General features: G+C 49.6%; 1 long non-coding RNA gene across 1 annotated transcript; it reads right to left on the bottom strand.

Annotated features, from left to right (window-relative positions):
* Window positions 1-6124: 6124 nt before the first annotated feature.
* Window positions 6125-22968, bottom strand: LOC123379509. The gene is made up of 3 exons (XR_006583986.1): window positions 22824-22968; window positions 6428-6590; window positions 6125-6283 (listed from the first exon to the last, which is right to left on the bottom strand). It is a non-coding gene; the product is annotated as an uncharacterized LOC123379509 (long non-coding RNA).
* Between the last annotated feature and the right edge of the window lie 3415 nt (window positions 22969-26383).

Raw genomic sequence — 26383 nt, 5'->3', positions numbered from 1 at the left:
CACTTTCTACCCTAAACAAGATATCAAGTTATTTCTTCCAAATGAATGCAATGGTCTTCCAGAAGAAAATTTTTGTTGTATAAACTTTTCAACATCTGCCTCACATACCTCCATTTTACTTATAATAAATCTATGAGACTGTGTCAATTTAAAATAGTTGGTCCAATTGTACCCATCAACCTAACAGATGTCCTTAGAACTTTCAACAATAATTTGGTATTTACTCTGCCTCTCCCAATCAGAGTGAGCGTAGCTATCATTTATGTGTTCTGATTTGGGGTCTGAAATTAGGCTTAGCACACATCACACAAATAAAATAAAATACAATTGATAGAATTTCAGTTCTTTTCTTAACATTCTGCCTTGCATTAAGATCACTGGTCTACATTCCTAGTTCCACCTTCTTCCTCCATCGGGTGGTAAATTTCTTTAAGGCAAAGATGTAATTACTCAATTTTGGGCCCTCCAATTCCATCTCCCCAGGCCCGAGCATGGTGTCTAAAATAAAGTTGTCCTCTAGTAAATGCCTACAGATGTAATTGGCTGTGATGTCCTTGGTCCTCAGGGCGATCCCAAAACTTCTCGGGTGGACCCCTCTGAACAATAACACTGACATTAACATATACAAAGTTACCCAGACTATGCCAACAAGGAGCTGCGCAAACGTTTTTGTTTGTGTTTTTCCATCTTCCTTCTGGTCCAGTCAGGGAATAAATAGAGATCGGTCTCTGAAGACCAGTAGGTTTGGGTGTTCTAGATGGGGCTTTCTTCCCAGACGGTTCACATTCGGATTTGGATGTTTTCTAGTTACTGATTACAAGGGTGCCTGGAAGGTACGAACGTTGAGCTGAATCAGAGCCCCGTTCTCTGGGCCAAAGAGGGCCACATTCCCTCATCCCCTTCCCCATGGTCTTTCATTTTACATGGGATTTCTCATATTTTCTCCTAGCGTCTTAAAGTTGGAGGGGGATAAAAGGGGCTATCTAAAACCTTACATAAAACTCTATGTAAAATGAGACCCTGGGGCACCTGGGTGGCGCAGTCGGTTAAGCGTCCGACGTCAGCCAGGTCACGATCTCGCGGTCCGTGAGTTCGAGCCCCGCGTCGGGCTCTGGGCTGATGGCTCGGAGCCTGGAGCCTGTTTCCGATTCTGTGTCTCCCTCTCTCTCTGCCCCTCCCCCGTTCATGCTCTGTCTCTCTCTGTCCCAAAAATAAATAAACGTTGAAAAAAAAATTAAAAAAATAAATAAATAAAATAAAATGAGACCTATGCTACTACACCTGGAAAATGATTCTTTTATCCGTCAAAGATGAGAAACTTTCTTTCTAACACAGAAGCTCCATTTTCCCTGAATCTGTCATTCGGAAAGTGCTGTCATGTACCCTCACATGGCTTAGCCCATTTATCGCCTACGATGATTGTAATGCCTATTTCAAAGATCTGGGAACAGAAGCTCAGGAAGGCAAAGTGACTTGGACCCTTGGGACCAACTGTTAGTACAAGACAAGGCCCTGGACACACTTGTTAATGTGAACTTGTAATCACTCTCTAGACGTTGCTGTGTATATGCCTCGGGTCTCCCAGCCCCCATTTTTATCTCCTCCAGGGATATGACCATGTATTCAAACTTCGTGTCCCTCCCCAAACCTAGAACCAGGTTGAATTCACTGTCGAGTTCATAAAGCACAACTTGGGGTCCATGACCACCTTGCTCAAAAGCTGGGTTTTTCATTTCTTGCTGAAGAAAACCCAACCCAAATTCTCTGGTTAGATACCAAAGGACCTCTACAACTGGTGCCAATCTCTTTCGAATGCTTTTTCTCAGAACTCCCTTAAACAAAATTTGTATTCCAGTCAAACTGATGTGTTAAGGATTCCTCAAGCCTGTCCTGTACCTTCCGCCCCAGTGCCTTTGCACACACCGGTCCCTCAGCTTAATCTGTCCTCTCCTCTCTTGCTCCCTCCCTCCACTCCTCTCTACCTCCTGACCTTCTCATTTTGGAAACAAAAGCATAACCAGATTCCGAATTCAGAAGATCCATTTCTGGGGATGGACCTGAAGGACGTATGGCTGTACCATCGATAGGTACAAAAGTAAACAAAACTAACGTTTTACCCTTCTATCATTTTTTTTTTCCTGTGCGTATCACAGTCTGACCACTGACAGACCAGTTCACATATTAGACAATTCTTCCGCTAGTATCTTGTCATAATGGTGTGAATAATAATTTTGTCAATAAATATTACTTTAAGCATGATAAAAATGACCATTTTGGAGACTCCGTTTGGGAAGAGTATGTGTTTCACGGTCCCTCCCCAAACGTGTTTCCGCTTGGATGTTGTCACTTCCCCTGGGCCGTTTTCTCTGCCTTCCCGGTATTGGGGTCGGAGCCCCCCCCCCCCCAGGGCCAAAATGTTTTATGAAATCGTCATTAGCCAGACTGACCCCTTGCCATCGGACTCTCCCATTCCTGAAGCTGTCACCTCCCCTTTCCTGGATGGGCAGTGGCTCCCTGCGAGAGCTGCTTTGCAGTTTTATCTGGGTCAAAGGCCACTGCCCCGGGGCTCTGTGAAGGATGCTCAGGCCTGGCCAGAACAGATGACAGGCCAGTGAAACCCGATCGCGCCCTCCGGCGGCCGCCCTGACTCGTGTTCCGTATCACGTCTTGCTTGCGAAGAGGTGTCTCGATTTGCCAGCGGCCTTGTTTGCTTGAGTCGTGCCCCTCTCTGGGGTGGGCCTGAAGGGGGACAGCCAGAAAAGAGCTCTTTTCACCCAAATAGGCTGTCGAATTACTGATGACTTCACATGCCAAGAGGCTTTGATCAAGATTTCCGCACCAGGCCCTGTACCACCACCAACACTGCAACCAGACTGCTTTTCATTATTATGCGAGCTCAACAGGGGCTGCTCTGGGTTTCTTTCTTTCGGTTTCTTTTTTCTTTTCCTTCTTTTTTTTTTTTTTTTTTTTAAAGCGTTTAGCTGGTAATGGCTTGCACAGAAAGAGATGGTCCATTTAGCTCTGTTTCTGTCTGGTTTTCTAAAGGGGAAGCAAGTAGGCAGTAGGGAGTGGGTTTTGATATATTTCATGTTTTCTGGGTGCTACTGCAATAGACCGTGCCGTCCCCACCTGTTTCGAATCTATTAGGAAACTTGTCAGGGGTTTTGATTGTCAAAGTTTGATTGGGTGCTAGGGTTGGAGTTGACGAGGTAGGAGAAAAACAAGACCGATTCAGTTCCCAACAGCCAGCCTCTAACAAGCTGGTGTTTGTTAGAAGATAGTTTTGTATGACAAATGCTGGAAATTGTAATGGCTTTTAATAAAGTGTAATCAACCATCCATCAAGTGGAGAGCCAGCTGCTTTGCAACGTGGACTGCTATGATCCTTTGCAGAGGAACCCTTCTCCCTCTGCCAATAAAAAATAATAGTGATAAAAATCCTGGAAGCCTCTAGAATGAGTCTTATTAACTTAATAAGCTGGCTCCAGGTCACCTTCCTCTCCCCTCCCCCTCCCCCGAAGAAAGAGAGCTCAGAAGCTTCTAGAAGTGAGCTTGATTTTTTTCAGATGGCATGCCAAGATTATAGATGATTCTGGCAAAGAATGGGCCACGAGATTCAGTGCAAATCATTTACGGTATCGGGGCCCCCGTTCCACCAGCAGTAAATTAAAAGAGAGAAGATCATGAAAAGGGGTCTGGGTAACCCCCAGTCCTATGACTCCAAGGGCCTCTTCCTGTTGGGATCCGTGGTGATTCCTTAGAAAGGGCTCTGGTCGTGGGTGCCTGGATTTGGTGCTTGATCTACTAACTCCTGGAGACGTGAGAGTAGGGGGGTCGAGTGGTGGCCCCCCACAAGTTGTGTCTACCTCCTAATCCTGGAACCCACAGAACGTACAACCGCAAGAGCCAAGAGGAATGTGAACTCTGGGCTCTAAGCGATTATGACGTATCAGTGTGAGTTCATTGGTTGTGACAAGTGCGAGACACGGGTGGGGGTGCTGGTGGCAGAGGAAGCTAAGCTTGTGGAAGGGAGGGGTGAACGGGAACTCTCCGTACCTTCCTTTCAGTTTTCCTGCGAACGGAAAACTGCTCAAAACCAATCAAGTCTTTGAAAAAGTAAATTAAAATAAAATCAGCAAATCAAACCAGAGACTTTAGGGGTGCCTGGGTGGCTCAGTCAGCTGAACGTGCAGCTCTCGATTTCGTCTCGGGTCACAGTCCCAGGGTCATTGGATCAAACCTGGCATGGAGCCTGCTTGGGATTCTTTCTCTCTCTCTCTCTCCCTCTGCCCCCTCCCCCTCTTGTGCTGGCTCTCCCTCAAAAGAAAAAAATTAAATTAAACTGAAAAACTAGAGATTTTCATGTCTCCAGAACTCTCTGTGATCCTCTCTCTGAGGGCAGATGGCATCATTTCTCCCTGCAGACCAGCTTTCTCAACCAAGGGACGGCTCAGAGTTCCCTACAGCTTCAGGCTTACATTTTCCTAAAAATGTTCCTCTTGGTACTCCTTCAAAATCTCCCAGGAGCCGTCAACGATACAAAAAAGCGAACGCACAAGTTATTCGCTGCGGTATTATTGAGAGCGAAGCAGGGAAGCATTTCAATGTCCAACCAGAAGTAACCGGGTCAGTAAACATTGTGTAGGGACACAGTGCACAATTTATGGGGAAAACCTCTATAATCTGATAGGTAGGGACTTGTGGGATATATTGCTCAACAAAAACACTCATAGGCTTATTTTTGAAAAAGAGACACAAGGCGCACCTGCGTGGCTAGTCCGTTAAGCGTCCGACTTCAGCTCGGTCACGATCTTCCGGTTTGTGAGTTCGAGCCCCGCATCGGGCTCTGTGCCGACAGCTCGGAGCCTGGAGCCTGCTTCGGGTTCTGGGTCTCGCTCTCTCTCTGCCCCTCCCCTGCTGGCGGTCTGTGCCTCCCTGACTCTCAAAAATGAATAAACACTTTAAAAAAAAAAATTAAAGAGAGACACGAGAAGACGAGCCAGAAACTAACATTAAAAACAAAACAAAACACCCAGCTGTTTGACTCTAAGAGGTGGGTGTGACCAGTAAAGTGAAGGGATGGAAAAGGGAAACTGAGTGAACCTTTTTTTTTTTTTTTCAACGTTTATTTATTTTTGGGACAGAGAGAGACAGAGCATGAACGGGGGAGGGGCAGAGAGAGAGGGAGACACAGAATCGGAAACAGGCTCCAGGCTCCGAGCCATCAGCCAGAGCCCGACGCGGGGCTTGAACTCACGGACCGCGAGATCGTGACCTGGCCGAAGTCAGACGCTTAACCGACGGCGCCACCCAGGCGCCCCTGAGTGAACCTTTTAATAACCCATGTTGACGCTTTACTCGCAAACACAAAACTACATCAGAAAAGATGAAATAATACCCTACAATCGCACACAAACGAAAACGATGAGCATGTGAGATTGCCAGCCACTCGGAAAAAAGGGAAAAAGCCCAAGTCCAGATTCTGGGACTCGGGTTTTACTATACGGAGACCCAGGAAGGCAAAAGCACTGAAAAAAAAACCAGTGGAGGTTCAAAAGGCAGTCGCCACATGGATAATGGCGAACAATTTGGCATGCTTTCCTGAAAGTACAGCACCAAGATACTAGTTTCTGGAGTTTGGGGGGGAAAAAAAATCTCCCAGGACAGATTCTGATTGGTCCCTGGGTCAGGGTTCCACCTGCGCTGGGGGCAGTTAAGTGAAAGGTGAATGGGGGGCCTGCACTAGACGTGGTCAGGCTGTCCTTGCCCCGAGGAGAGGAGAGAACAGGGCAGTTGAGGCAGTAGATGCCTCCCTCCTTGCATCTGGCAATGTTTCGAGAATTGCTTTCATCAACCAACCGCCATCCTTCCGAATCTGATTAAATTATGTGGTGGAAATGTTCAGAGCTGGAAGAGTTGAAACTTTTACGGTATTTGTCATCTTTAAAATGGAGCATTTATTTTATTTTATTTTTTTTTTAATTTTTTTTTCAACATTTATTTATTTTTGGGACAGAGAGAGACAGAGCATGAACGGGGGAGGGGCAGAGAGAGAGGGAGACACAGAATCAGAAGCAGGCTCCAGGCTCTGAGCCATCAGCCCAGAGCCCGACGCGGGGCGCGAACCCATGGACCGCGAGATCGTGACCTGGCTGAAGTCGGACGCTTAACCGACTGCGCCACCCAGGCGCCCCTAAAATGGAGCATTTAATTGGACGGTGCAGTCGATTTGGGCTCCCTTTCCGCAGACCCTTCTGCAGGAAACTTGTTGCCAGTAGGCAGACTGGAGAGAGGAGGAGGGAGGAAGACTGAATTGTAGAGCCAAGATTACGGGGCCGGGCTTGGGGGATTTCAACCCAAGCCCTGGCTTTGCTTCCAGCTCTCTGGGCTCCAGTCTGCTCCTCTGTGGAATAAGGGTTGGATTTACCTTTGCGTTTTCTGAGGCTGCACCGCATCCCGAAAGGTCTTCGAAAGAAAGGAGGAGAGTCCCAGGGGCAGCTGTACATGTCCCCATGGTCACGACATCGTCAAGAGTCTTCATTTATGGGCTGGACTCTGGTTATCTTATTTTCACCATGAAGTATAAAAATCTGTGCTTCATAACATTTAGAAGATAGTAATTATTTCACTAGGAACAAAAGGATTTTTTTTTTTTAAACTAAGATTGAGGGGAAGAGATAGGTGTGGGGGAGGGGGTGAGAGAGGCTCTCTGAGGTGCAGAGATTTGCCCGGGGTCGCTCAGCAAACAGGAGGCGCTGAGCCTGGTCAGGGCGCCTCCCCGCCTGTGGTCCTACTGGCTCCCACCCAGACCTGAACCAAGCCCCCACCCACGTGTTCTGGCAAGAGTCACATTCGAGACCCTCTGACACCCCCGCCTTCCTCCTCCCCAACCTCCTCTGTCCAGTGCAGGATCAGCACACTCTGACCCACGTCACCGGCCAGGAAGCTTGTCAATGGCCAGCCCTGGGGGCAGTGTGACTAACACATGAGGCATTGTCAGGTAATCGACCTCAAGGGTTCTCCTAATGGTGCAAGATGTCCTGTTGCACAGAACACGGCCTCTTTAGAAACCACAGAGGACAGGGGGCCTGATCTAAGTTGAGTGGGCACGAGCAGACCCCACCTCCCGGGGAAGGAGCCAGATGAGTGGCAGAAGTTTGCGTCATCTCCACGTCTGAATTCAAATACGATCTTCTTTGGCGTTCCCCACTCTCCCGCCCAGGCATTTATTTGCCCTTCTTTCTAGTGTTCCCAGGGCACCTTGCTTGTCTCTATCAAAGTAGCGATTACACTGTGTTGCCATCATTTTATTTTCCTGTCCCCACCAGACTGAGCCTCCGCCATAGGGGACCAAGTGGACACCCAGGGAATAGCGACGGAATGACGGCACGATGAAGTGAATGGAAAAATAGACCTGTTTCCTCCGGTCCTCTTTTGCCTGTGTGTTTCAGTGACAGGGCGTGAGACGAAGTGGGCCCAGCCTTGCGAACAAACCTCCTCCTACCTGCACACGGCAGGCCCCGACTCTAAAATGTTTTCCTTCCCCTCAGAGAATGACCGTGTCATGAAGAGTCCTATGGCTTTCGTCACTAGAGAAGTCAAATTGTCCCAGGATCTTTTGGGGTTGCAAGAGCTGAGGCAAAGGCTAGTCTAGCTTCGTTACAGAAGACCCTGTAGGGTATAGGATTGTGAGTCACTATGTTGTAAACCTGAAACTAATATAACGCTGTATGTCAACTATAATTCCGAACAAACAGAACAAGGAAAACACACCATTCCAGGTAACAGTCAAAGAAGTGGGAAGTGGTCTTTGTCACTGGATTGACTGCCCTGCAGAGGCGAAAGGTACCTTCCTTAGTTGTTGCTCTAATTCCGGGGCTCTCACCCCAAAACGTGGCGCACAGAATGTCCTATTGGACATTGAGGAGTTGAGGGCTGAACGTGAGGTCATAGGCCTCGATGAGAACACACATTCTCGAGGGGGTCTCGAACCCTTGCTTCAGCAGGAGAATTTCTGTGTTTATCTGCATAACATCTCAGGCATCTGAATGAGCCTGTTTGAAAAGAAGGGTTCCATCGCCAAATAAGTCTGACAATCCATCAGGAGAGTAGATGTGCTTCCTGTCCCTTCTGACCTTGACAGTCAGCAAATTAACACCTGGTCCATTAACAGAGTTGGAGGATCCCCCGAGGACAGATTCATGGTAATTTGTTCTATGTGTTCCCTTGTGATGCTCATTTTCAACTCTCAAGGAATCCCAAAAAACGGACAAAACCCGAATTGTATTTGATTTTCGCTCGTCTCTTGAGCGGCTGTGCTCCGAACCCACGTGAGGACAAACAGAATTTTTCACAAATTCTCCGGTGATGCCGTTCTCGTACAGACTTCCTGTTTGTTCGAGCCTTTTGGCTTTGTTTCGTTTCTCTGAGGAGTTCGAGCATTTTGGCCGGGAAGGATGTAGCCCAGAATGGGGAGAGCACCCAAAGAGATAAAAGCCCCAGGAAATGGATGCCCAGAAGGAGAGAGAAGTGTAAGCCCCTCGAGGTAGAGCTTCGGTCTTTGACAGGTGCTGGAAGGACCGAAATTAGAACAAGATTTACTGTGAAAACCAGACAGCGAGGGGACCTGGCTGACTTCTGGATTGACTGTTTTGAAAACCCTTCCTTCTCCCCACGTGTCCAGGAATCAGCTAGAGATGTTCTACGAGGAACACTGGGGCCTCGATTGAAGTCACATCTTCAGGCAAGCGCATTGCTTTTCCTTAGACTGTAAATTTCTCTGGTGTGGCTGGAGGGGCTGACGGAGATGAGGAGGCTCACCCATCAACCCGGCCAAGCCAACACTTCCTGCTTCTGGTCAGTAAGGCCCTCAGACCCAGGGAAGGCTGCGTCCTGCTCTGGGCCCTGCCCTTCGGAGGATGCGATGCGTCAGAATTACAAAAAAAGGTACACGAGCTAAATATCACATAAGGGTTCAGTCACACGACACAATCCACAGCCCTGAACATCCACTGCATGACCGACACCATTCAGGCCCCTGGAAGATGCTTCTCCACATCTTTTGTCTCCTGTCCACGAAACAGGCATGGGCACGTTCAAGTGCTGGGAAGATTTGTGCCTCCTACTGTTTGGACACCGGCGACGTTGCTGCTTCAGCCAGAGCGGAGAGTTTGGGGGCCCCAGGGAGGGAAACTAGCTCAGTCCCGAAACAGGGTGCTGTTGAAAAAAACCACCAGACGCCGAATAGAAGCGAGGCAAGATTTTCTTCACGGCCGGGCCAAACCTGATCTCCTGATCTTAAGGAGAAAAGGGCAGAGCACGGCCCCGAACAAAGGCAGCAGTGAGCTTATATGGATTTTAGCAAGTCCGAATACGTCATTATTTGGTTAACCAATTACGATTTACAGCATTTCATGGTAGCCAATTATATTGTGACACACAGACGTTAGTGTTGGCGGGAACCTATCAATTTAAAGTTCTTTGTCCTAAGAGGGTTTAAAATGACCAATCGTGGTGAGACACCTAAGATACCGTGGGGCAGTGAGTTCGTGACTTTTTACATGTTGGTCTTTGCCTAGGCCAGATCTTGGTAGAAGGGATGGGGGAGCGTTTTGCAACCTAAGTTATCCATTTAGCAAGCAGGCGAAGTTACAGAAGCGAGATAGGGCGGCTAGTAATTTCCGATAACCCTAATAGAGAACTTCCTAAGCTTTTATCTCGATTATTCCTGAAAGGTGAGTTTAAGACGAACTTATATACAATAAGCTTTCTGATATCTTGTAAGTTGACCTATTACAAGTCCTTCTTCTCAGAGAGTGTCCGTGGGTGGTTTCACAAGGGCGCTGGGTTTCCCCTTTGAGGACCTCTCTTCAGTTTCCCAAACAGGGTTCTAGACCAGCTCATGAACTGACCCTGAGTTTACCACCTTTGCACACAGAGGCTGAGGAACACCAGCGTTTCAGCAATGGACCCTGCTGTCCAATCTGTACACGTGGGGGTCCAGACGGACCATGCCTGAAGCATGCTGACTATTTAATTTTTTTTGTAATGTTTATTTATTTTTGAGACAGAGAGAGACAGAGCATGAACGGGGGAGGGGCAGAGAGAGAGGGAGACACAGAATCTGAAACAGGCTCCAGGCTCTGAGCTGTCAGCACAGGCCCGATGCAGGGCTCGAACCCACGGACCGCGAGATCACGACCTGAGCTGAAGTTGGATGCACAACCAACCGAGCCACCCAGGCGCCCCAGAAAGTCATCATTTTAAATTCAAGAACCCAGGGATGCCTCCTGGGTGGCGCAGTTGGTTGAGCACCCAACTCTCGGCTTCAGCTCAGGTCCCGATCCCAGGGTCGTGGGATCGAGCCCCACGTCAGGCTCCACACTGAGCCTGGAGTCTGCTCAGGATTCCCTCTCTCTCCCTCTGCCCGTGCACTTTGTGCTTGCGTGCACTTTCTCTAGATAGATATCTAGATAGACAGATAGATAGGTAGATAGAAGAATCTATTGAGCTAAATAAATAAATGGAACATTTGTCCCAAGCATGCTAAGTTCTCTCTAGACTTTGTTTTGGGGGGCAAAGCTTAGACTGTCCTTTGTCACGGCTGGCTGCCTGGCCCGGCACATTTCATCATCTTTCTGATTTGCTACCGGAGCAAATGAAGAACAAATAGGTTCTGAGTAAAGAGGTTCTAACTATGGCTCACTTCCAAGCATGACGCACAGACTTCAGTGCACGATGAGCTTTGGGACAGCGGGTCCGGCTCCCTGCAAGACCACTGCGCGTTCCAGCTGTGAAAAGATGCCGGCTATGCGGGGTGACCTTGTGTCCTTGGTTTCCAGGCATACCCCAAGCTTATGCCTCCCGTCCCAACGTAATTACTAATATCATCCCCTTTCGCTCTCAAATGTGTCCCAGTTTCACCAGAAGTGAGCTGCCATGAGTAGCCTTTGAAAAAATGTGATGTTGTGACATTGCCTTCCCTAGGGCAGTTGATTATCATAAAAGAAGAAGGAGGGGGAGGGGAATTGGAGAAATGGGAAATATGTTCGAATCCAACTTCTGAATGGTGACTAGGTCTTTCCTGCCCTCTTAGGTCAATCATGTTCACCAGCTTGAGAGACCCGAGGGGGTTGAGCTTCCCAAATAACTCCACTCTTCCTCCACTTGACTCCCCTGCACACGCAGAAGTGTTTGTGAAACGCGGGAAACCCTACTCCCAGAAGCTTCTCGAATGTGAGCTGTCGCAAGGCAAGCAGTATGCTGTTCCCCTTCGCCAAGGATAATATAGGCTGGAATGAATATGGGTCTGAAAAAGAGGCTCAGTTTGTAACCTGGGTGGACTCATGGCTGTTGAGGAATCAGCCTAGTTAATCACTGCTTAACTAGTCGGCCATTCGAGATCCATGGCCCAGAGCTCATTCAGGGACTACAACCTGGCACATGGCCTCAGAGGCCCCCTGGATGGATCCTGTCTGCAGTACGCTTTTGTCACATCAGGAGTCTACCGTGGGCTGAGTGACACTCAACCTTTTGATTCGTTTGTCCTTTCAAGGAGCGAGGAGGAGGGAGTTCAGAGGAAAACGCCAATTGCTACTGAATCTTTAGAAGAGAAGAGGAAGAAGAAGAAGGAGACAATGACAGAGGAGGAGGAGGAGGAGAGAGAGGAGGGGGAGGAGGAGGAAGGAGGAAGGAAGGGGAAGGTGGGAGGAGGAGGGGGGAGGGGAGGAGTAGGAGAAGAGAAAAAGAGAAGGGAAGAGAAGAAAAGAAAAGAAACATTGAAAAGAAAAGAAAAAAAGAAAAAAGAAAAGAAAGAGAAGAAAAGAGAAGAAAAAAGAAAAAGGAAGGGGAAGGAGGTAAGAGGGAGTGATAATTACTCTGTGCCCCCAGGTCCTGATGGAGTGTTGAGTCTCTCAGACACTTTAAATAGGCGCCATGAGTTGTGTAAGTGCTGCCCAGCTGGCGGCCTGCCTAGTTCACATGACGGCAATATCTGATGGTTTGGGCAAGGCGGGGTGGGGTGGAAAGGGGCCCGGGATCCAGACGACAAAGAGTGGGGGAAGGGACAGAACCATAAGTCTTAAAAAATGAGAGATACAGAGCTCATAGAAGTATTGACGCTAATGGCAGCCCTTTATTCCATGGGTCTGGAACATTCCCTGCCTTGTGCTGAAGGCCATACCCCATGGTACCTGAGCCCGCATCCCTCCTTACTCCTGACCTTCACCTCAGGACTCCAGTCTTTGTGTTCAGCCTAGGGAGAACCATAAAATGCCCCCCTCTTGGGGCGCCTGGGTGGTTAAGCATCCGACTCTTGATTTGGGCTCAAGTGATGCTCTCAAGGTTGTGAGATCAAGCCCAGCGTCGGGCTCTGTGCTGGGCATGGAGCCTACTTGGGATTCTCTCTTTCCCTCTCCCTCTGCCCCTTTCCTGATCTCACTAAATAGATAGATAGCTGGATAGATAGATAGATAGATAGATAGATAGATAGATAGATAGATGATAGATAGATGATAGATAGATAGATAGATAGATGATAGATAGATAACAAAATATCCCCCCCCTAACTTCCTGCTGGGGTGGCTACCTCCCTCCTAAAGCTCAGCCTCCTACACTGGGATTTTGAAGCTACCTGCTTACTGAGCTGGGGGCAGGGGGTGGGGGGGGGCAGGTGAAGTCAAAATGGAAAGGAATCTTTTTTTTTTTAATGTTTTATTTATTTTTGACTGAGAGAGAGAGAGACAGAGCATGAGCAGGGGAGGGGCAGAGAGAGAGGGAGACACAGAATCCGAAGCAGGCTCCAGGCTTTGAGCTGACAGCACAGAGCCTGATGCGGGGCTCGAACTCACAGACCGCGAGATCGTGACCGGAGCCGAAGTCGGACACTCAACCGACTGAGCCACCCAGGCGCCCCAAAATGGAAAGGATTCTAACACAAAGCTCCCACCTCCTGTGTCAGACCCTGTCCTGGGCGCAGTTGCCCATTTTTTCCCGCGTAATCCCTGCCATAAGCAAAAGTATCTCTATTCCCATTGCACACAGAAAGACCGAACGCAAAGGATGTGAAATGGCTAGTTGTGCTTGACCAACAAGCAGCAGGACTGAGATTTGAACTCAGGGATTTCTGACTTTCTCCAGAGGGTTTGACACCTCTGTGACCACAGGTGCCCAGAACATCCCGTACCAACAACCACTGTCCCCTAGCTGCATTTCTTTGCCACTTCTCGCTTCCAGGCCTGGACTCAAGCTGTCCCCTTTCCCGCCCACTGCCCCCTTCTGTATCTACTGATTTCTGAGCTGCCCTGCAAGTTCCCGTGCAGAGGTCCTGTGCTCTGACAGTTCCCAACCTCAGAGTTGCAAGCTTTTTCTTCCATATTTCATCCTCTCTGATATCAGAATATGAATATGTATTATAGGCATACGGTTTCCATAAAATGTTGCTTTTAAGTCAGTAGCACTTGCCGTAGTTGGTGGGTCATAGAATTAACCGTAAACGGCCCTGCTTCCAGCCGGCGTAAGAATCAGCCCTCTGTACGCCCGTCTCCCTCCCCACTCAGCGGGCTTCTGGGCAGTGGCCCGCGTTGGGCCATCTTTGCATCTCAGCACAGCCCAGGATCAGGCCACCAGGGCCTCTTAGTAAAGGCAATTGGCAAGGAAACGTGCTTTTATGTGTTATTCAGAGAAGGGTCTTATTTTTTTTTTAATTTTTTTTTTTAACGTTTATTTATTTGTGGGACAGAGAGAGACAGAGCATGAACAGGGGAGGGGCAGAGAGAGAGGGAGACACAGAATCGGAAACAGGCTCCAGGCTCCGAGCCATCAGCCCAGAGCCCGACGCGGGGCTCGAACTCACGGACCGCGAGATCGTGACCTGGCTGAAGTCGGACGCTTAACCGACTGCGCCACCCAGGTGCCCGAGAAGGGTCTTATTTAATCCTTGGACAGAATCTATGAAATATCTGTTACTATTCCCGCCTTGCAGGGGAGGAAACAAAGTGGCCTCAAAGTCCGAGATCCAGCGGAGGAGAGAGGCTTGACGTGGACCCAAGTGTGTCCAGTGTCCCAGCTCTACTCCTGCCTCTCTCTGCTCTCCAACGGAACACCGCTCTTATGAGGAAAGATACACTCGTGCAGATGAGTTAGGTTAGCAACGTAAATGATCCGCTCTCTAGAATGCAACGTGCTATTCATTTGTGTTCTTACACCTGCAGTGCCCCTGAGGGCCATGACATCCATTACAGACCAGGTGAGCAGTATTCACTCACTCATTCATTCATTCACTCGTTCCTCTGTTAGGCAAGCCTGTCCGGGCCGCCTCCTTGGTTGCAAAGCCCCGCGGGAACGCAGAAACGGACCGAACGTGGCCCATGCCACAGACGCCCTAAAGGCTAGAACGGAGCTCCGTTTTATTTCAGGTGTCTGTTGAACATCCACTCTGCAGGGAAAGAAAGCCGAACAACCACGGCCCCCGCCTCTGGAAATCATTAGAGTTGCAAGTAAGAGCACGGGTACGACCAGACTCCGTGACTTCTTCCTACCCGACTCTCAGCCTGGTTATACAACCCGGACAGCGGGCTATGCCGTGGCTCCTACGAGGCTAACTTTAAACCTGACCTGCTGTCTTCTCGGCCGGGACACTGGGCGGCCCATTCGACATGATAATGGAAAAAGGAAGAGGTGAAAACACTCCAAGCCACGGTAAGTAACTATGCAAGGCCGATTGGAGCCCAATACGGGGCTTCAAAGTCAATTTCTCGTCCTTGTTTATGTATTTAAGTGTCTTCCCGGATGACTCTGGCTTCAAACTGCAGGCATAAGGCCAGTCAGCTGGCTGCATCTCACTAGCCTAAATAAAGGGGGGACTAGAGCTTTTATCTGGCAAACTCGGATCCCAAAGTCAGCTATGGGGGGCAGAGGAGAAGAGTTTCTTCTACCTTGCTGTCTCCCCCTGTCCACCCCAGGACTTGCCGTGGCTCAGCCTGGGACCAGACCTTCAGGGCAATTGTGCAACTTCATTTAGAATCAATGGTTCACCGGGTGCAAACTGGGCCAGGCGCTCCTTCATACGTTACATGTATTTCAATTTCCTGATGCTCTATGGCGCCGTGCATTTCACTAAGAGGACTTTGCCACACTTTCAAACGACCCCGTAAGCATGTAGATGGGGTAAATCATCGTGCGGACTGGTTAGAATCCACGGGCTTCACATCCGATCCTCTCCTCGAGGCCGTAGCCATGGAGAGCAGAACAGGTATTTCAAGCTTCCTGTTTCTCAGGAGAGTGAAATGAACATGCTAATTTACAGCAGAGGGCCCACTGCAGAGGGGGGCCAAACCCCTGCTGACCAAAGCAATGAAAGAAAGAATGAATGAATGAATGAGCGAACGAAATATGTGGTTCTGCCAGTGTTTTATGCACCAGTCACAGGCTGTACTAAAAATGAGATGGTGGGGGCGCCTGGGTGGCTCAGTCGGTCGGGCGTCCGACTTCAGCTCCGGTCACGATCTCGCGCTCCGTGGGTTCGAGCCCCGCGTCGGGCTCTGGGCTGATGGCTCAGAGCCTGGAGCCTGCTTCCGATTCTGTGTCTCCCTCTCTCTCTGCCCCTCCCCCGTTCATGCTCTGTCTCTCTCTGTCCCAAAAAATAAATAAACGTTAAAAAAAAAAATGAGATGGTGGCCGTATCTGGACTTTATCTGAGTCTAGCACAGTGGTTTAATGACCTGGCTTCTGGATTCAGATCGGTCCGAGTCAGAAGATTGGATCTAGTCCTCCTGTGAACACTTGGGTGAGGTCCTTCCTAAGTCTTTGAAAGCCTCAATTGCTCAGTGGCGTAAGGAGACGATGACCACACGCCCGCTCTCGAAGTCTGTCGTTGAGACTCAAGTGAGTCCAAAGTCCATCAGACATTGCCCAGGTCATATTCAGCCGCAGCACACATGACCGGATGTGTCTTCAACGCCTTGTTTCTTTCAATACACTTTTAGAGCAGTTTACGATTCACAGCAAAACTAAGCAGGAAGCACAGAGTTCCCAGGCAGCCTTTGGCTACCCCTCCTCCTCGCTGCCCCCCGCCAAACCTCTCCCACTACGGACTTTCCCCACCAGAGTGGGACATTCGTTACAATCGATGAACCTGCCAGACACGTCATTATCGCTGAGAGTCCATAGTTTACATTATGACTCACTCTTGCTGGTGGACGTTCTATGGGTTTGGACAAATTCTATGGGTATCCACCATTTCAGTATCCCGTAAGGTAGTTTCACTGCCCTAAAAGCCCTCCGTGCTTTGCCTGTTCATCTCACCCACCCCACACCACAGCAACCACTGATCGCCATAGCTTTGCCCTCTCCCGTAGGTCAGATCGTTGGAATCATACAGTGTGTAGCTTTCACAGATGGGCTTCGTTCGCCTCGTAACATGCATTTGAGTTGCCTCCGTGTCTTTCCATAACTTGAGAGCTCCAGGATTTCCATAATTTCTTCTTGGCGTTGAATAATATTCCAGCGTCCGGGTGCACCACAGTTTATTTGTCGGGTCACCTACTGAAGGGCATCTTGCTTGCTTCCAACTTTAGGCGATTATGAATAAAGCTGCTATAAGCCACCGTGTGTGGATTTTTGTGTAGACGTGAGTTTTCAGCGCCTTCGGGTAGATACTAAGTAGGGCAATTCCCGGGCCGTATGCCAAGAGTAGCTGTGGGATTGTAAGAAACCCCCCAACTGTCTTCCAAAGTGGCTCTAGTCTTTTGCATTCCCACCAGCAATAAATAACAGCTCGCCTTGGTTGTTGTTTTAATTTGCATTCCCCTGATGACATATGATGGTTAGTCATTTTCCGACTTTTTTATTACCCCGCGAGTTTCTGTGAGGACAAAGTGAGCTAATAGAAAAGTGGTTAGCACAGTGCCTGGTCCGTAATAATCATGCCATAAACCAGAGGTTTAAAAAGGAGATGCCATTATTGGCATATCGAGTCATCTTGTTTTCCGGGGCTAAAGGACTCCGGGTCACGTTGATGCCCCTGACGCTTCCCCTACAGTCGCTAGTCTTGCTCAATACCCTATAGGTACCCCCACAAAATGACACTCACCTGCCTCCCTCATGATCTGTTTTCACATCCTTCTCCCCTACTTCGGGGGATCCCTTGAAGCCAGGGCTGTTTCTGCCCCCTACGTCCACCTCCGTCACCTGGCAAGGGCATGCTACCCAGCAGGGGCCAGGGCAGAGTTACTGAACTAATCTGCAAATGCTGATCGAACTGCTTCACGCTGGGTTTTGGCTCCGGGTAGAGACTTGGCGTTAGACAAAATGAGCCCAGAGGAGGCACCATGTGGCAGGCAGAGCTGGTCGCTCTCTCCTCTGCACCTTCCAAGGCCTCTGTCATTTTGCCTGCTGTACTGTGACAGACCAGCGCGTCCTCCACTGGGACGTACGCACCACGGCCGGGCACAAAGTTGACTCTTCTAGAAGGCATTGGAATGAGTTTGTCCTGCATGCGCTCTGATTGTCCGGGCCATTGCCCTTCTCCTTCCAGAACCACCGACCCTCTCAAGGCCTCTGGGAAGGAAATGATCCATGTAGTTCCCTCCATTTTAGAGGCAGGAGGATTTGGGTCACTCGGGGCCCAGATCACGGTCCCAACGTTAATAGAATCAGCAGAGAAAGGGAAGCTCGCTCGGAGGCAAAGTTTAGGAAAAGAGAGAGCAAGCCCTCATTCCGTGACTGTCCCTAACGCATGTGCTTCCCACAACTCGCTCCCCAGGACATTTTTCCATCAGACATTCTGCTCCACGTTTGATTTATCGTTCAGTTGACATCAACCCAACAATAGTATAATTAGAAGGTTCAGATGAGGGTGCCTGGAGGGAGAGTAATTATTTGCTGAAAGATGAACGCGATAAAGGAGCAGAGCGAGCCGAGTTTTCTTGTGCCGAGAGAGCCTGCCTTCCCAACGTGTTGACACCAAAATAGAAAGGGAGATTTTCTCTAATGACTGCCCTTTTTTTCTTCAGAAGATGCAGTTTATCTCTTCTCTGCCCGAGGCTAGGTTGACAAGGGTCCACCCGACTCGTTTCCCACCCCAGTTCCACAGAGAGAGCTGTGGGTGTAACTCTTGGGACCCAAGCTTGTCGAGAAGCCCAGCCTGTTGGCCCGAATTCCTTCTCGGGACAGCGCTCTGCCTGCCCAGGACATGAGCGTTCTTACCAACCGACCCCACGCTTGTCACTGGAACCGGCTGCAAGGGTTTCTGGAGTGCGGGTGGCAGGGTGTGCGGCAGGCAGGCTCGGACGGGGGGGACTGACACTTACTGAGCCTCTATTCCTGCACTAGCCCTTTTGGTCCTCATGAGCATATTGGGATGTGGGCGTTCGTGTGCCCATTTTACAGACGAGGCAACTGAGGCTCAGAGAAGTAAAGAAGCTCAGCCAAGGCGAGGCAGACAGCAGTTAGGAAGGCCGGGATCTAAACACGGTGGTGCTCTGTCTGGTGCTAACGCCCCTGCTTTTTCCTCTGATTCCATCAGCCTCCCGCAGAATGGAGACGAGAGCCCCCAAAGGGTTCTGGGAGAGCATGGCAGAATACTACTGTTCATCTCCAGACTGTTCGGGGTCTCCTCCCCTTGTCCCTGGTTAGATCCCCGCTAAAAGGCTGTGGGTGTTTTCATTGTAATTCCTTGCCCTGGAGGAGGCAAACAGTTCATGATGACCTTACAGAGTGCTCTGTCTTAAAGTCACGCTGACCCGACTGCTCTCCCACTCCAGGTGTGGTCCCTCCAGAGGAGACAGGCCGAACCGTGGGGCGGAGGAGGCGTGTCCGGGGGTGGGCATCCCTACAACTGCTCGGCCCCGGCTGTAGGCTGGACAGACTTTGGCCTGACCTCTGGCGGGGCCCAGCCTCTCGTGGGCGAACATTTTCCAACGCGGGCTTTGTGCCACGCACAGTCTCCCGGGTTCCCTGCCTTTGCTGGTGATCTCACGGCCCCCTCACGTATGCTCTTTAAAGTAGAGATCAGCAGGCCCATTTTACAGCGGGGGAAACTAAGGCTGCAAAGTCCAAGTGACCGGTCGTACATCCCTGTGGAATGGCCTTTGGAGTCAGCGAGACCCGGCTTGGAATAACAAATCTGTTACTTGCCTGTGCTGGAATGTATTCCGAGCCCCATCTGGGACTCGGATGGGAAGGGGAGTGGCCGTGCTCCGAGGCCTGCGTGAATATTATTCTCCAAGGTCTCAAAGCACTCCCTCTTGTCACTGGATTCACCTTCACCCTTCCCTAGCTGCGGTTTCCTGGGTATATTAGTTTTCTAAGGCTGCGGGAACATATTGCCACAAACTGGGCAGCTTAAAACAGCAGAAAGTTATTCTCTCACAGTCGTGAAGGTCAGAAGTCTGAAGTTAGGATCGCTGGACCCAAATCAAAAGGCTCCAGAGGCTTTAGGGGAGAATCGATTCCTTGCCTCTCCCAGCTGCTGGCATTCCTTGGCTTGTGGCCACATCATTTCCATCTGTGCCTCCAGCTTCATGTTGTTTCCTCCTCTGTGTGTCTAATCTCCCTCTGCCTCTGTCTTAGGACACTGGTGATTGCATTTAGGACCGACCTGGATAATCTAGGATAACCTCTTCATCCTTAAGGCCTTAATTTCACCATCTCTTGAAAGATCCCTCTTTCCCCATAAGGTAACATTTACAGGTTCCAGGCAACAGGACCTGCTATCCTTGGGGGGCCATTTTCAGCCTACCACACTGGGTTGCATCCTGATTCTCATCAAGCTTTACAGTGGAGCAGCTTAATCTCTACCTAAAGATCTTATTTCAACCCAGAAAAATAAATAATGAGAAATCCTAAGATACGTAGGTCAGCCCGACTCCTGCTTTTGCTGAGATTTTTAGCCCCTAACCCTAGAACCTAGGCTTCGACTTTTTCTCTAAAGGCCAAGCCCCTACAAGATATTTCTGCCCACATTTCGAGCCTGAAGTTCTAATTCCCCACCTTAAAGCCCTCCCCCGGCTCCGCATTCCGTCCAGCATGGAATGCAATCTCCTAAGCCTGGTCAAGATCCCCCAGAGTCGGGCTCCTTGAATGGTCGGGCTAATCTGAGCATCCGTAACACACAGACTCCAGCACATAAAGGCTCATCGCTACAGAAGTTTTCTCGCTTACATTACCGCCCTGACGTCCAGGTGGGCAGAGTGACTCGACGCTACATGTTCTTTTAGGGACTCCTTCCACTTTGTGACCCCGCTGTCTCCTAGGAGGGCGCGTAGGGGCATGGATAGGGTGTATTTGCTCTCCCTGCCCTTAATTGTAAGACCCTTGAGGTCCATCTTCGGGGGCCATTTTGGCTAATCAGTTGTCCCTGCCTAAGACTTTGAATTTTAAGGAAGTGACCCGAAGACGCTGGATCAATTGAGATCAATTCTGACAGCATCGTCAGCGCCATCCAGTGGCCAACGGCAGCAATATCTTAACCAGAGCGTTTTCTACAAAATCCTCGGAGTCCTGCCACCACCAGTTACCTTGGCTCACGCATTTTCCAGGCCGCCTTGTCTCCAGCCTCACCATCGATGCTGTGGGCTCCCAAGAGTCCATTTCCTTGAGCTGGGTGAGCTCCTACCATCTCTGAGAACCCTGCTTGGCACACCTAGCTCGCAGGGCTCGTGTGCAGACGCAATTAACCGTGACAGGGGAGGAAGAAATGCTTTATGTACTTGAGTGTTACGTCAGAGCAAAGAGATGAAAAGTGGCTGCAATTTCTAAGATCTAGCAATTTCACTCCTAGGTATTTACCCAACTGATTTGAAAACTTATGTCCACACCAAAACCTGCACACGTGTGTTTATAACCGTCCTATTCATAATTGCCAGACGTTGGGAACGGCCAAGATGTCCTTCAGTGAGTAAAAGGATAAGCAAATTGCGGTCATACATATAATGGAATATTAGCCAATGATACAAAGGAATTAACTGCCAAGTCATGCGAAGGCACGAATAAATCCTCAGTGCCTATTTACTCGTGAGAGAAACCAGTATAAAAAGGTTCTGTATCGGATGATTCCATTTATATGGCGTTATAGAAAAGGCAACCTATGTAAACAATAAGCAGATCAGTGGCTCCCAGGCGTTTCTGGGGTTTGAGGGAAGATTGAATCGATGAAGCACAGGGGTATTTTTAGGTGGCGAAACTGCTCTGTATGAAACTTCAAAGATGGATACGGGACACAATTCATTTGTCAAAGTCTATAGAACTTGACTCCAGAAAAGAGTGAACCTTGGGGCGCCTGGGTGGCACAGTCGGTTAAGCGTCCGACTTCAGCCAGGTCATGATCTCGCGGTCCGTGAGTTCGAGCCCCGCGTCAGGCTCTGGGCTGATGGCTCGGAGCCTGGAGCCTGCTTCCGATTCTGTGTCTCCCTCTCTCTCTGCCCCTCCCCCGTTCATGCTCTGTCTCTCTCTGTCCCAAAAAATAAATAAACGTTGAAAAAAAAATTTTTTAAAAAAAAAAGAAAAGAGTGAACCTTAATGTAAGCAAATTCTTAAAAAGCCATTTAGGACCTTGCGGGACCTGAGGACGGAATGTAGACCATGACAAAACAATATAACCACATTCTCATTGTACGAAACAGCCTCCCAGAGGGGGTAGCGACGAAGGTAGCTGTGGGAATGAGTGGAGTCTGTGAGACTAGAGAGCAGGGGGTGCCTGGGCGGCTCAGTCGGTTAAGTGTCCAACTCTTGATTTCAGCTCAGGTCTATGATCTCGGTGAGTTCAAGCCCCGCATCAAGAGCTCCATGCTGCCTGTGCGGAGCCTGCTTGGGATTCTCTCTCTCTCTCTCTCTCTCTCTCTCTCTCTCTGCCTCTCTCTCTCAAAATAAATAAATAACTTTCAAAAAGATGAAAAACAAAAGGAACTGCACATAAGCACTGCGCTCTAGTTAATAAACTTGTTTCTTATGGGGCTGCAGGTTAACGATTCTGAAACCACTGTATATGCACGCGTAAATTGAACAACTAAGTTAAATGGATGGTCAACGATGGTAGGCTCGTTTCTCACCGTTGGAGTAGGAAGTTACAGACAAGCAACGGGAAAAGGCTAGACTGAGCCATGGAATCATGGATGGGAGGTGGAGACATCCCGTAGGCGCTCATGTTTAGCTCAGTATAGATACAGACAGATATATAAGGAAATATTTATAGATATGAATACACATGGGTTACTCTACACTCATATGTTTCCTTTCTCTGGCAGCTGAGAGGACCTAGAAACAATGATCTCTCTGTAGTAATGGGCACACATAACACCCAGGTTTGGCTTTTCTATTAGTCTTCTTCAGTAAAAGGAATGGGGACTCCATGGAGAAATCGCTGACCTGGGACTGGGTCAGGAAATACACGAGATGAGCTTGAAACATTTTTAGTGCCAAAAAGTGAGGGATTGCTTAAAAAACAAAATGGTGATATGTTAAAGGAGCCAACGGAAATGGCTCCCAATGGCCAAGGCTAGACCAATTTGAGGAACAAAATAAAGTAGTGTTGGCTTATATTCCAAAGTATAAAGTAAGTACCCACGATTAATACTGATGTAAATAAATTATTGAATAAATAGATAAGTGAGGGCAAGAGGCAACACTCCCAAGCAAAAGGATCCCCCCAATTTACGTAGCTAAGTTATACCTCCCCACTCCTTACCTATAGACTGTCATAGCGACAGGATAGTACAGAAACAGGGAGAAGGAAAGTCACCCCAGAGTGGAGAAACGGGACAGACTCTACCTCAGCCAGGAGATCAGGGTCAACATCAACCGTGATGCATCATGTTAATAGTACGTACCCTCGATAAAACGTGATGAGAAGGGCGCCTGGGTGACTTAGTCGGTTAAGCGTCCTCAGCTCATGGTCTCGCAGTTCGTGGGTTCGAGCCCCGCGTCGGGCTCTGTGCTGACAGCTCAGAGCCTGGAGCCTGCTTCAGATTCTGTCTCTCTCTCTCTCTCTCTCTCTCTCTCTGCCCTCCCCTGCTGGTGCTCCTCTCTCTCTCAAAAATAAATAAACATTTTTTTTTAAAGTGATGAGAATGGCATGTTATCTCTGCGGTGTTCCCCCCCCAAACCCGTAATTGTAGTGTAACTTGTGAGAAAACATCAGCTAAATCCCAGTTAAGGAACATTCTATGAAATACCTACCCAGGACTCCTCAAAACTGTCCTGCTTATCGTAAACGTCAAATCTGGGAAACTGTCACAGCCAAGAGGAGCCTGAGGAGAGAGGATGCCTAATTGCAACGTATGAAGGAGCCTGGATGGGATCCTGGAACAGGAAAAAAAAAAAGAAAAAAGGGAGGGTGGGCATCAGGCAAAATCCAAGGAACTCTGAATAAGGTGTGGGCTTTAGCTGATAGTAACATATCAGTCTGGGTTGGTTTACTGTGACGAACGTACAAATGCAAGATGCTAATAATAGAGGAACCTGGGTGTGGAGCAAATGAGAACATTCTGTACTATCCTTGCAACTTTTTTTTGTAAATCTAAATGTATTCCAAAAAAAAAAAAAAAAAAAAAAAGTGTTTTTGAGCCCAGCCTCAGCCAGCCTTGCAAATAACTTTCAAACAGCCTCAGACCTCAGAATTTGCATTGGATTCCCTTCCTTCCCAATACGCCTCCTCCTCGCAGATTGGCAAGTGAGGCTGCCATTTTCGCCAGCTGTCTTTTGCCAACTTCAAGCATGGAGGAAGAGGGCTGGGAGGGAGGTGGGTGGAAGAGGGGTTTGAGCTGGGGGTAAAGGCTGGTGGGTGCGGGTAAAGGCTCCTCGAGCCACAGCGGTGGCTGGAAACCACCCTCTGTGTCGGCAGGAGGCATATACAGCCCTCAGCACAGCCCCTGGCGTGAGGAATGTTAGATTTAGAAATTTTTATGTAATGTACATGATGGATGGTGGAGCCCACACTTCAGTAGTTCCCTTATATCTGCCTCTATAAGCTAAGCTCACTTGTCTATAAGCTCTTTGAAAGCATCCATTCGTGTATTCAATGAGCAGTTACTGAATGCCTCCTATGTCCCCGACTCTGGGTCATTCCGCAGCTGTGGGAGGTCAGCCGCGGCCGGGGCCAGCGAGCTGCATGTCTGTCTGGCCGGGTGGGTAGTCCTGGGATTAAGTGGCCGTGAAGTGAGTGTATCAGGAGACTCCGGAGAAAGGCCACAGATGCTGCTTCCCCTGTCCTTGGGACTACGGTTCCCGTTGCTGAATGCTATCCCCAGACTCTGGAGAAGTTATCGCAAAGACGGCTGGGACCTCCAGGGCTCAAACTGTCACACGGCATGTGGTGGCTGGCCTACGCTCGAGCGAAGTGGAAAGTGCAAAGTGCAAAGTGGAAAGAGCGAAGTGCAAATGCCTTTCTGGAACTTTCCAAACAATTTGGCAAGGGACCCTTTCCATGTTCCTCCTCCACTTTTAGGTTTGTAGAATGTCAGAGTTGAGACCTGGCACGGGTTCTCGAGGACCGGGGGTGCTAAACCCAAGGCTTCGAAGAACGGCTACCGTGGAGCAGGCGACGGCTGTATGGCAGGCCCCGAATGGCACGCTTCCCCTGTATCACTTCCTTTCATTTCATCCCCACGAGAAGGTGTGGTCGGGCGAGGCGTAGCGGACGTGGGGCACAACTTTGATTTGCGTGTAAGGCCCAAGGCCCAAGCTGTAACGTACTCACCTTATTTCTGTCCTACTGTCGAGAAAGAGGTAACATGGGGGGATGACCAGGCCAGAGGAGGATGCAGCAGGGACGTTCTCAGCAGGAGGGTGTAAGGAGGGAGGGACCACGAGCTCTTGGGATCACAGGGTCCTGGCGCCAGTGTGGGCCCCCCCCCCTTACTGGGAACCGGCCTGGGGGGGATGCCGGACCTGCAGAAGGCGTCTGGTTCCACTAGCTGAATGTAACGTCCGCCGGGGCCATGACCCTACCAAGTCTATTCACCCAGCGACAATTTTGGAAGTCAGCATTTGATGGGCTCTGTCCTTGGTGAATTTTTTTTAACGTCTATTTATTTTGAGGGAGAGAGAGACAGAGTATGAGAGCAGGGGAGGGGCAGAGGCAGAGGGAGACACAGAATCCGAAGCAGGCTCCGGGTTCCGAGCTGCCGGCACAGAGTCCGACCCGGGGCTCGAACCCACGAACCACGAGATCATGACCTGAGCCGAAGTTGGATGCTTCACCGACTGAGCCACCCAGGCGCCCCAACGCGGTCCTTTTTGTAACGGAAGCAAACCGTAAGGCCACTCTGACCTTCCATCATGTAGGACACACTGACTGAGATATCATACATTTGAGATATTCTTTTTCCAGAAGCAGCTGTGTGACGGGTAGACAGGAAATCTGCCTTTAATCTGCTGAGGAATATTTAGCAAGTCATCCCCCCCCACCCTGGGCTTTATTTCCCTTGTATCAAAATGGCCTGGATGTGACTATATTTAACAGACATGGGTTCTGTTCTGGCCCAGGGTCACATCCCTTGCATACATGTTCCCCTTAATCTTTCAAAGACCTGGAGGGGTAAATATTAGTGGGGTTCACCACTGCCACCCCATCGGAGATACCTTGGACCTGGGCCATCTCTCCAGCCTGCTAATTGCTCTCCCCATGGCAGCGGAGGATCCTTCTAAATTGTCCTTCAGATGACGACCCTCCAGTGACTTTTCCGCCTCCAGGCCCTCTGGGGTCCGACTCTCCCCTCCCTCCGCTCCAGCCACACTAGCCCCTTCCTGGCACTCAAACCCCGCCAAGCTGTTCCCCACTTGCTCAGGGCCTTTGCACGTGCTTTTATCTCTGCCTGAAACCCTCCTTCCCAGGGCCTTGGGGCCTCCCTCAGTCCCCCCAGCTCACCTAGCATCTCCTCAGTGCAGGCTTTCGTCGCTAGATAACACAACAATCTGACTCTCCTCCAGGATCTCCTCGGTTCTCTTCCGTGTTTTGTTTCCACCCAATCACCGCGTGGCATGCCGTAGATTTTCTTGTCCGTTGGATTCTTATGGGCCTCCACCTTCTAGAATGGAAGTTCTGGGGGCCAGGACTTAGCTTTGATCACTGGTGCCTCCCTAGTGCCTGACACATGGCAGGAGGTCAGCAAGGCTTTGAGAAGCAAAGCACACGAGCCAGAGTCCCAAACCGAAGATTCACGCAGAGGGGCCAAGGGCGGTAGGTAATACGGGGAATGACCCTCCCATATCCTTGTCATGGAAGTCGTCCGAGGAACAGATGGGAGTGAGGGAGAGGCGTAACCACGGAGGAAACGGAAGGAAATGAATCCACTGTCCTTACAACGAATGCAAAGGCCAGACTGCTACTCCCACCGGGACCTGTCAGCCAGGATGGCTTTTGTGCCCCTCCCCGCCCCTAATTTGAGAC

This window comes from Felis catus, chromosome A1 (assembly GCF_018350175.1).
Source record: "Felis catus isolate Fca126 chromosome A1, F.catus_Fca126_mat1.0, whole genome shotgun sequence".
Classification (NCBI taxonomy): domain Eukaryota; kingdom Metazoa; phylum Chordata; class Mammalia; order Carnivora; family Felidae; genus Felis; species Felis catus.
Note: the sequence above shows the minus strand (reverse complement) of the source record. Positions and strands in the feature narration are given on the sequence as shown.